Source organism: Penaeus monodon, chromosome 26 (assembly GCF_015228065.2).
Source record: "Penaeus monodon isolate SGIC_2016 chromosome 26, NSTDA_Pmon_1, whole genome shotgun sequence".
Taxonomy (NCBI): domain Eukaryota; kingdom Metazoa; phylum Arthropoda; class Malacostraca; order Decapoda; family Penaeidae; genus Penaeus; species Penaeus monodon.
In genome coordinates, this window is record NC_051411.1 from 16,834,839 (window position 1) to 16,846,089 (window position 11,251).

Sequence of the window (11,251 nt, forward strand, 5' to 3'; positions counted from 1 at the left end):
TCATGTTTCCCAGGTCCCTTCATGTAAACACTGTTTCGACAGAGACAAAGACCCACTGGCGTAGCAGTAATATAGCTATTTTTATTAAAGTGGATATTTAGATTTCATGCAATTAATACTGTGTGCTCCATATTCTTACAATCAAACATTAATGTCATCCAGTTAAGGGCACCTTTTGATGCAACGCATAGGAACTGAATGTCTCTCATAAAATTGCAATAATTGAAGTTCAACATTTGCTAAAAGGATCAACATTGCTAAAATTTCATGATTGCATCAACAATATTGTACCAGGAGAAAATAAATGCTTTGATGATATATATATATATTATAATATTATATATATATATATATATATATTATATATATATTATATATAATATATATATATATATCTAACTAAACCGGAAACATATTTTTCCTATTTTGTGAATGATTTCATCGTCCTAAAACATAACAGACTTTACAAAACAAAGGGTGTGATTTTTGGGGGGATAGAAATCCTTTCTATTGTCAAGGACTGTATTGGTAAAAAAAAATGGGATTCACTGCTCGAATATCAAAATTCCCATTCAGTATACGGACAGAGGTATATATATATTATATTTTATATATTATATATATATATATATATATATATATGTATGTATGTATGTAAATAGAATAATAAAACTATACAATATCAAGAGCATCCTATTTTCCTGATAACTTTTACACGCATCCTCCCTTGAGCGTAGCATTTAACATCTGGCGGAACAGCAGGAGGAAGGCTCGCTCTTCGGCAAGTTTATGTCACACGCAAACGCGGTTATTTCCTTTACAAGAAACTGCATCAGGTACGTACATTATTTTATGACCTTCATGAAATCAGAGAGGAATATAAGTGTTCAGTATGTTAAGGCAATGTCGCCTAAGTTTGAACTTAGGATATAACCAGCAGTAATAGCACTGCAATTTATTCCTGTTTATCTCGTGCAAAAATTGTGTTCTATATTGTTTGCTTGATTATTTCCCTCACTGATCATTCTGAAACGTCTGCATCTTTAAGAATGAGCTGAAAAAGTTCATGTATTTGTATCACTATACTTATATAATGTTGGATGGTGTCTGGCAATCATGCCCATTAGCCACATCCACAATTCCAGAAAGAGAGAGAGAGAGAGCAAATGAATATCTACTGCACAAAGCCCTTGGAGGGAGATTCGGTGGGCTTCCGGTATTGGAGAACAAGGGTGGGGTGCACTAGTCTATCCTAGCTTGGGAGAACCCAGGCTTTAGCAAAGACATGCGGCCCGTTTGTTAAAATTACGCGAGGTCTGATGCAATACATATTCATTGTACGGACTTGCATATACACAGAAATAAATGCATATTTATCAGTCAGAACATGCATATCTACCAGATAGATAAATAAATGTACATTTGTCAGATATATAGACAATATGCTTTTAGTTCTGTGCATATGCATGTCGGGTACATATGACTATTCATTGGGTTGGTCCTCGCACAATTTTAAAAAATTTAGTCAATAAAAAAACCGAATAATATGAAAGTAACTCGTAATTAAAAAATAAGATGTTGGAGAAGGACTGGTTTCCAGGATAAAGGTAATTTTCTTTGGCAAGAAGAGAAAAACACATGCCAAAGCACAAGCAGAAATGCATACATTGGGGTTGCCTATTTTTTGCGGTGTGCATATCATAAAAATGAATTTGGAAGTTGCAAATAGACTTAATCTTTACAGTATTTAGCCCCCCAATCCCTTGCCCGTTGTTGTCGTGGGGGGGCTTAGGAGGCGGAGACTGGGACCCAATGATGGGGAACTCCCCAACCTTGGGACTCAGCCCTCGACTCAACTAATTTTGCATGGTCTTTTTTTCCTTCCCTCTTTTTGTTTCTTTTCCCTTCACCAACCCTTCTGCTATCCACCTCCTAAGGTGTAGAGCCGTGCTAAAAGGATAAAAGGGCTGACTTTGTGCCAGTCCTGAATGGCCTGAGGGAGCCAGGGGCACGGTATTCCCTGTTTTTAGTTACCTAGCCCTTACCCCTCAAGGGGACCCTGAGGGGTGGACTTTTTTTATCCCCAACATAACCCAGGCTTACCATGGCCAGTTAATGAAAACATATCCCCACTATTCGGGGAAATGAGGCTTGCCCCTTTATCAAATAGCCCCAATGATGTAAACCCACCCGATTCCCTGACCCCAGGCTCTCCTTTGACCACGGCTCTTAACACTGCAATAACTACCCCCTCATCAATGCCTGCTAGTACAGTAGCCAAAAATCAACCCTTAAGGAACATTTCCACTCCTCCAGCATGCTAAAACTTCACAACCCCCAAACATCAACCACCCCTCCCCCCTTATTAATACCTTCAGCCTTTTTGCCCACCTCTCCATAACACTACCCCCCTAAACACTACTCCATCTTCGTAAACGCCCCCACCCTTCTACTACCCCTACTCTACAACAATCTTGAATACTCTCTTTAGCGCAGCCAATGGGACCGATTTTTCGTGATCCTTCCCACAGCTCCCTACTCTGACAACACCCTTCTCTTCCAACAATGTCTCCAAAACAAGTAGGTAAAGTCTCTTTCCGTAGCCGACCCGACCGCTCCCGTCTTGTCACAGTAAATCCGAAAACCAAGCATAGCATTAAAAAAACTAACTGACCTATATAGTAACCCCTTTCCCCTTGCAGAACCCCACCCAAACCCCTCAATACTTGCACCGGAACATTTTCAATCTCCCCAGCAAATTGCCCAATCTATGACAAAGATTGGTCGACTGTGGAGAAGACCTACTTGCCTGTCTCACAGACTATGATGCAACATCAAAACAATCCCACTCTATTCCCCCAGAGGTCATCGAAAGAACCCACTAACATAGCCAAAATTACCTTCCGTAGACATGACCTTCCCTTTAACGCTACATAGGGGGAGAATCCCTCCCTGTTCGTCCATACCAACCTCCTCCACTTTCAGTGCCAAATTGTTGAAAATCTAGGACACCCAGCCAAACATTGCCGTTCCACAGCCAGATGCCCACTATGTGCCCAACCTGGCCATACCCGATCTAACTGCCCCTGCACAATCACGCACATGTGCCAACTGTGGCGGCCCCCATAATGTTTTTATAGAGGCTGTCCACCTACAAAATTTTAGTCTGAGGTAGCAACTCTCAATTCAAACTTTGGGCTCACACTAAAATGAAGCCAACAGGAAAGCACGTCGAAGTGGTTTTCTCTCTTCTCCTTACTCCAGTATACTGCTCATTCTACCAATTCTCCTAAACCCACCCCCCCTACATCTAACTCCCCCTCTTCTACCTCCTACCTTCCCCGTCAAACTCTTTTGCCATCCTAAACCCAGACACCTCCAATCTCTACTACAGATACTCCCCAAACATCACTACAACCCCAACCCTTCCCCTCCCCTCCCGCACTACCCGTAACAGACAGAACAAACGTTCCACCCCCTCTCCCCTACCTCACAAAACACCTCCACCTTCCTTTGCCCCTACCTTGAGACACCAATCCTCTCTTCCCCCCTCACAAGAAATCCTTTATCCCCCAAAACTCCCCAACCCACTCCTCAGAAGAAACTATTGAAAATATTCCAAGATTACTTAATGAAAACTGACACTCAACCTCCAAATCTTACAACTCCTGCTCCTTTCACACTGCAAGTAACTGCTGATATCCATCCTCCTCCTAACGATATCCCCCCTACACCTATCCTCCTAACCCCTCCCACACCCGCCCATTCCCCCCGATCCCAACCGCCCACATTAAAACCTCACCATCCCTCTTATCCCTTCCATTTCCCCCCTGATTTTAAAACGTGAAAACCCTTATTAACCTCCCACCACCCCTCTATCCCTTCACTCCCTCCTTGATACACACGTGAAAAACCTTATGTCACAAGTATCCCTTCCACAGACCCTCTGTCTCCTAATACCCCTCCTATAGAACACCAAAATCCCACACCTCTCCATTTCAGACCTTCGGTCTTACCACCCTCTAGCTGCTTCCCCCAAAATCTCCCAAAAAGTACAAATCTATCACTAAAGATAACTATCCTTCATGAATATCCGGTTCCGCTCCCACAACCTCCTTGTCCCTATCCTTTGCCTTCAAGAGACCTTTCTACCAAACCTCCATTACCAAACCCAAATTTTCATTTTTATTTTGTCTCCTTCCCCGCTTCCCTTTATGTCCGTCCATACTTACCTCTGCTTTCCCCCACCTATCCCCCCTTCACCGACCCCCCAACCTATCGACCCTTACAGAAATCCCAACTTTCTGTTTAAAACAACCTATTCTTTTTCCTAAACGCATACATACCCTCCATCTAACTAACTCCTTACCACACCCACTCTAACCCTTTCACTACCAATTCCTTTGCTAGCTTAGCAACTAATCCAAAACTAAACCACCCTTCCCTAACTTTAAATTAGGCTACATGCCCTTAATTCTCACATTTTTCTTGCTTTTAACCTTTAAACCATTAACCATTTACAGTTTTTTGCATAAGGTAGGGTAAATTAAAAATTATTTCTATAAGGAAAAAAAGTTGTAGTCACATGCAAGAAATAATCTGCAGCATGAAAGGTAATCCAAAAAAAGGAAAAAGACCAAAAAAAGCACTGCTCCACCCAAGTCTGCCTGAGATTCAACTCTGTCTTCCCTTTTATAGAACGGAAGACAATGTTTTCGGGGGGATGGGGGGGCTGACCCCCCAAAACCCCCCTTGGGGGCATGCCCAGTTACAGCAACTTACTTTTTTTTAAATAAAATGTAGTGACGGGGACAACTCTGGGGGGTGCATCCCACTGAAAAGATTTTCGCGATAATTTATTGACTATTCTAGAAGCAGCCCTATGGCTGTGCCCCGCTCTTGATTGGAAAAATGACTTGGGGGGATTTCTTTCATTTGTCTTGCCCTGAATAAAAAGTTTGTTTTCAGAATTGATTTTGGATTGTATTGAATTCACAAGGGTTTTGTTAAATCGTTCAGTTTAAAGGGGTTTCGAATAAAAAATAAATGCCCAGAATAAACCCCTCTTAAAATTATGGCTGTCAAAACATGTTCTTTTAAATTTGTGCAGTTAGGCCAATTTGGGGGGCCCGTATTATTTGGCCTGTAAAAGTTATATTTTTCTTTATCTAAAAAATTAGTTTTTCTAAATTTTGTCATGACAATGATCTTTGAAAAAAATTTTCTTTGCTTAAATGTTTTTCATAAAATTTTATCAAAGTCAAATTTTTTATATAGATGAAATTAAATTTAAAATATAATTTTTTCCCAAAACCCTGGGTTTTTTTTTCCTAGTTTATCTTTTGCAGTAAAACAAAAATTTAAATTGCTAAAGAAATTTATAGCTCCTAACAAATAATTTGTCTTTTTTTATAACTGACGTTTTTTTGAAAACAGGGGAAGAACCTTTTTTAAAAATGGCTGGAAAAAGCTAACCAGAAGGAATAATGGAAGAGAGGGGCTCTGATAGTGATAGAAGGGTGTATAAAAGGGAAAAAAACGCAAGCAGAAAAGGGTTTAAACAATAAAAAAAGAAGGGAACCTGCAAAATAACATGAGTTTCCCGGTAAAAATATACTTTTTTCAAATTTTAGTTTCTTATTAGGGTCTATTTTTAAAAATAAAATGCTTTTTGAATACATTTCTGTCTAATAATTTTGTTCAATTCAAATACTGTTATGCTGAAAAAAAGAATATATCATGCTTACCAATTTCTTTCTTGCTTTTTTTTATTGAGCATTTGCATTTTCATTCAATCTTGGCATAAAACACTATACAATCATTATTCAGGAATTTAAATGAACAGTAATGAAAAAAATGATCTCGACCTTAAAAAGATTATGCTTAGAAACTTCATTTCATGTAGTTAAAATGATTTAAACTAAGATTACTTTATTTTATTGTGCTTAATTCTGTGTGGGAAGAGACCTTCTTATTACCTTTTTTTATGAGTTACGTAACTCTTGTGTATTTAGGTTTTTCACTGATAGATTTTTTTTCAGAGAGAGGAACCAAATATTTGGAGGGCATCGTGTTCTTTTTCATGTGAAAAAGACTGAAACCCTGCCCCTACATCTTTCTTCTCTGAAAAAAGGGGTGCATTTTTTTTTTACTTTTCAAAAAATGTAATTTTCATGAAAAACTTATTTTTTTAAATTTTTTCAGGGTATAAAAAACAATACAGGAACAAAAAAAAGTGGACCTTTTTGTTGCTTATTGTCTCTCAAACATTAACTTTATTAGCCTAATTTAAAATTTTGTAGTGAATATTCAAGAAAAATTTTAAACTAATTTTTATAAAAAAAAGAACACTTTTTCACTGTTGCTACTATTTAGCAAGTTCCCCCATCCATACTCATGATATCATTCCATAACCCTGTTTCCCCTGTCTCTCCTTTTAGTCGAAAACATAGAAACATTTTCCCCTGCTTTCATCTTGGAAGAAATTTATTCATAAAAAAGTAATTTTTGGGGACTATATATATTTTCATCAAATTTCATCAAACACCCATTTTTCCCCTCACCCACTTCCCCTCTATCCCCTTTGTCACAAATAGGAATTAAAAAATTACTCATGGTTATCATTGTTTTTTTATTTTTTCCCCAAGAACCCCAAAATTTATTTTTTTAATTGAAATTTTAGTAACTAATTTTTCTTTAGTGAAATTGAAAATTCGAACTTTTTGCACTGTGGGGACAGAGAAGCGGGAGTGCTAATTGAAACAGTAAAGTTAGATCAAAAATTTACAGAAGCATTTTTTTTCTTTTTTTTTCTCTTTTTCCAGATGGGAATTATTCCAAAGTTTTATCGAATTAAAAAGGGAACTCAAAATTTTGTAGTAGATATCCTTTTCGGGTGTTCCCGTTTTGTGCAAAGAAGGTATTTTTGAAAAGTTTTTTATTTAAAGTAGAAAATTCACACCTCTTTAATATGCTCTATTGATTTGCTTTTTTAAATCAAATGGGAAATGTTTTAAGGGGAAACTTTATAAATGGGTTTTAAAAAGAACAAGCTTTACTTTTGTTTGCATTTGTGTAACATTTATTTTGTTTTCATTCAGCTGAGACTAATTTTTCGTAAAATAAAAAGAAATCATATTGAAAGCTGGGAAATCTAAAAAATGTTTAAAAACTGAAAACCATACCTTTTTTTTATATTGTTTTTACTTCTGCTTCTTGATAGCATTCTCTCCCCCTTTAAAATATAGTTGTGTTCATCCCTGTATGCAAACGTGTATAGCTTGATACATGCATACACACATCATATGCACTTATGCATATGAAATTATGCAACACACTAGAAACACAATAGGAGCCTGGAAGATGGGCCCTACAAGAGTATTATACTTGGCAAGCTTGGGGTTCATAAAAAGGTGCCAAGATACATTGACTCCAAAATTTTTTAAAAAATGATGTTTTGAATGTGGCTGCTATTTACGGGAGGGGTGTTACCCTTGGCTCCCAAAGGGAGTCTGTTTGCATATCCCACAGTTTTTTTAAGATAACATAACATGTTTTTAGATGTGACAATTGACGTGAAGAAGGGATTTCCAAAAATACATTACTCTTTTGGAAAAGGGAAAAACATGAAACAGACACATGCCATGCTGCAGACACTGCACATGATGCAGACATAAAAACATCAGCAGTCATGCACTGCTGCGACACGCACATGCTGCAGACACCACATGTATGCGGGGACACGCACGGGGCATGCGACACGCACATGCATGCAGACACGCACATCATGCAGACAGCAATCAGCGACACGCACATGCATGCAACACGCACAGCATGCAGACCGCACATGCATGCAGACACGCACACAGACCCTGAAACCAGACACCATGCACTGGACACACAGGCACAAGACTGAAAGGACCGGACACATAGGCACACAGCATGTGGGGCAGCAGAATGTAGGCATACAGACACCACACATGCACACACATACCCACAAAAACCCTTCAAGTGCACGATAAAATACATGTATGCCCCACAAATACACTCACATACACAAAACGCACATTCCCTCACTGACCGCATGCACTATTACACATACATACACAGACATACACATACATAAATACATACACAACATACATACATACACAACACATACAATATTACACATACACATACACATCCCCACATACATACACACACGTCACACACACAACACACACGTACACCAACCACGTACACACACACACTTTTCACACACCAAAGACAAAACAACAACACCTAACACACACACCACGTACACACACACACCACACAAACCCCACAACACACACCACCAAAACACACCACAACACACACACACCAACACACACACCACAAAACCCCCAGGCACAGGGACGCACACCCAGGAAAAGGCACGCACCCCGGACATCACGCACGCCCAGGAACAGGCACGCACGCCCAGGAACAGGCACGCAGCCCCGGAACGCCTCGCCGCCCAGCCAGGCTCGCCCCCCAGGCACGGCACACAACCCCCAGGACAAAACACCACACCAAAACACACACACACACACAACACACAAAAAACACAACACACATCACACACCAAACACAACACACACACACACACACACAAACACACACACAACTTAGCATATTTTGGGTGTTGACTTTTAACTCGTTGCTAAAGCTTTCTTTAAATGTCAGAGGGTGTTTGGACTACTTTTGGGTTGGGGGTTGCATTCTTAGGAAGCAATTTCTGTTGATGGCTTTTGTCATGTGCCTTGGCCAAAATACATGCATGTGGTAGGGTATATTTCTTCTTTTTCCTTCTTCCTTCTTCTTCTTTTCTTTCCTTCTCTTTTTTCTTCTTCTTCTTTTTCTTCTTTTTTTTTTCTTCTTCTTTTCTTATTTTCTTTTTATTCTTCTTCTTTTTCTTCTTCTTCTTTTATTCTTTTCTTTTTCTTCTTATTCTTTATTTCCCCTTTTCTTCTTTTCTTTCTTCTTCTTTCTTTTCTTCCTTTCTTCTTTTCTTCTTTTTTTCTTTTTCTTCTTTTCTTTTCTTTTCTTCTTGTTTGTTTTTTTGATTGTGTGGCTGTAAGTGTTTGATTGTTCTGTATGGTCTTCTGTCCTGCTGTGTAGCTTATGATTTTATCTTCTTTTTAAATACACTTTTGTAGTCTAGAGTTTCTTTGCATAATTTTTTTTATGTCAAAATTATATTTTAGTCATGAACAATGAAAATTGTATATGGAGTTTATAGAAATAATATGCAGAAAAAAATCAAAACAGAAAATCAAATATGTTTCTTAATAATGGCACAATTGCGGTGGACCAGTTCAGCTTTAGTAAAATTGGTACATTTTGTTTTTTTTTCATGTTTTTATTTAGGTTTTATGTTTATTAACATTGTTGAAACAGTAAATATTTTTTTAATCTAATTAATGTGTGGGGCCAGCTTACATAAAATTTTTTATTTCACTGAAAATTTGTAAACACTGTGCCTTCACTCAAATGCATAAAGCACAAGGTACCGGGTTTTTTGCTGGTAATGCAGATTTAGATTTTTAACTGCATGTATTTAAAAATTTTTCCTTTGGGTTTTGCATTTTGTGAAAAAAAAACCCAAAGGGAGAAATTTCTGGCAAGCAGATGTTGAAAACTCTAATTTGATATTTTTGTTATACCACAAATACATTATATTGTTAGATATTTTACCTAAAAAGATAGAGTAGCTGTTTTTTTAACTTACCAAAAGGGTAGTCCACAAAAAGAGGGGGTTTTAAACTTAAAATTTATTGAGAGCATTTTTAAAACTCTAAGGATTAAAGGTTTAGGTTGCAACAGTCATTTGGGAAGCAGGTAAGAAAAAGGAAATGAAGGAAAAATAAGAAAACAATGTACAGTAAACTGAAAAACTGACCTTGTGTAAAAAAATTTGTAAGGCGTCTTGCAGTAGGGAAGAATTGAGGACATTTTTCAACATTGTGGGGCAGTCACAGAGTCGTATACGATTTTGTGATAAGGTTTTTAGACAAAATGGTGGGTGGGGCCAAGAAAACTCATCATGAATTTTGGGGGCCCTGTTTTCAGTGGGAAAGTTACAAAAAGATAATTTGATTAATTTTTTTTTTACTCTTTGCCAGGGGTGCACTTTTTAAAGCTCCACCTTGGGATTTTTCTAAATGCTATAATGTTTTTCTAAAATTGAAACAAGCTACGGTTTCTCATTCTTGGGACTTGTATTTGCATTGTAAGTTCTTTTAATTTTCTCCTAATTATTTTTTTTTTAGAATATGAGTTTGGATGGTGTAAGAAGGTGTGCTGGACTTCCAAGACCAGATCGGTGTTGTTTCTTACTTGCAGCCAAGGAAGCAAAAAGGCGAGGGCAATTTGGAGGGGAACGTTATAAAAAGGAAGAGTTTCAGAAACGCGTCTATGAAAACTTCCAGTTACTGAAGGATATGTGTGGAAGGGTTTGGGTTATGAGATCAAAATTTTAAATAAATTTTTTGGAAACAAATTTGTTTTGTTAATGAAAATAAAACTTCCCTTTTTTTCTGAAAATTTCTTCCCTGTAAAAATATAAGATATTGCTTTATATTCACAAATGTTTAGAGTAGGTAAGATATACTTTAAAATAGGATGTTTTATAAACAGTTTTGCTTATTACTCAGTAATGATATAAGCTATTGACTAATGCTTAATGTTAGTTTAACCCAATGTCATGGGTTTATGTAATGTTCCCTTTAGATTTTTGTGTTTTGTACATAAGATGGCTCCACATGTGCTCAGCCAGCAAGGAGTCTATCAGTTGTCTGAGTGGCCGATTCCTCCATTCCTTAAATTGGCAGGAATGTGTTTTTCTTTCCATTACTATTAATATTGACATATCATTCTTCTGATTTTTTGATTATTAAATTGTTATTAAAATATTGATATCATCAAAGACAATAATATAATAGAAATGAAGCTTAAAAAAAATGAAAGAAAAGTGTAAACAGATGAGATAGGTAAGATAATAGCTGACTCCTTGGTGGCAAAGCACTTGTAGACCCATCTATGTGTAAAGATAAACTCTTTTTAAAGTGGTGATGGCATTGTAGTCTTGCTACCTGCTGACATTAGATTAAAGACAATAAAGATTTAAAAGTGTTTCTCAAAGTTAAAAAGTTTAATGACATAAGGCAAAAGGAATATTTTGCTGAAATTTGTAAAACAAAAATGATACGGATTTTATGTTCCTCAT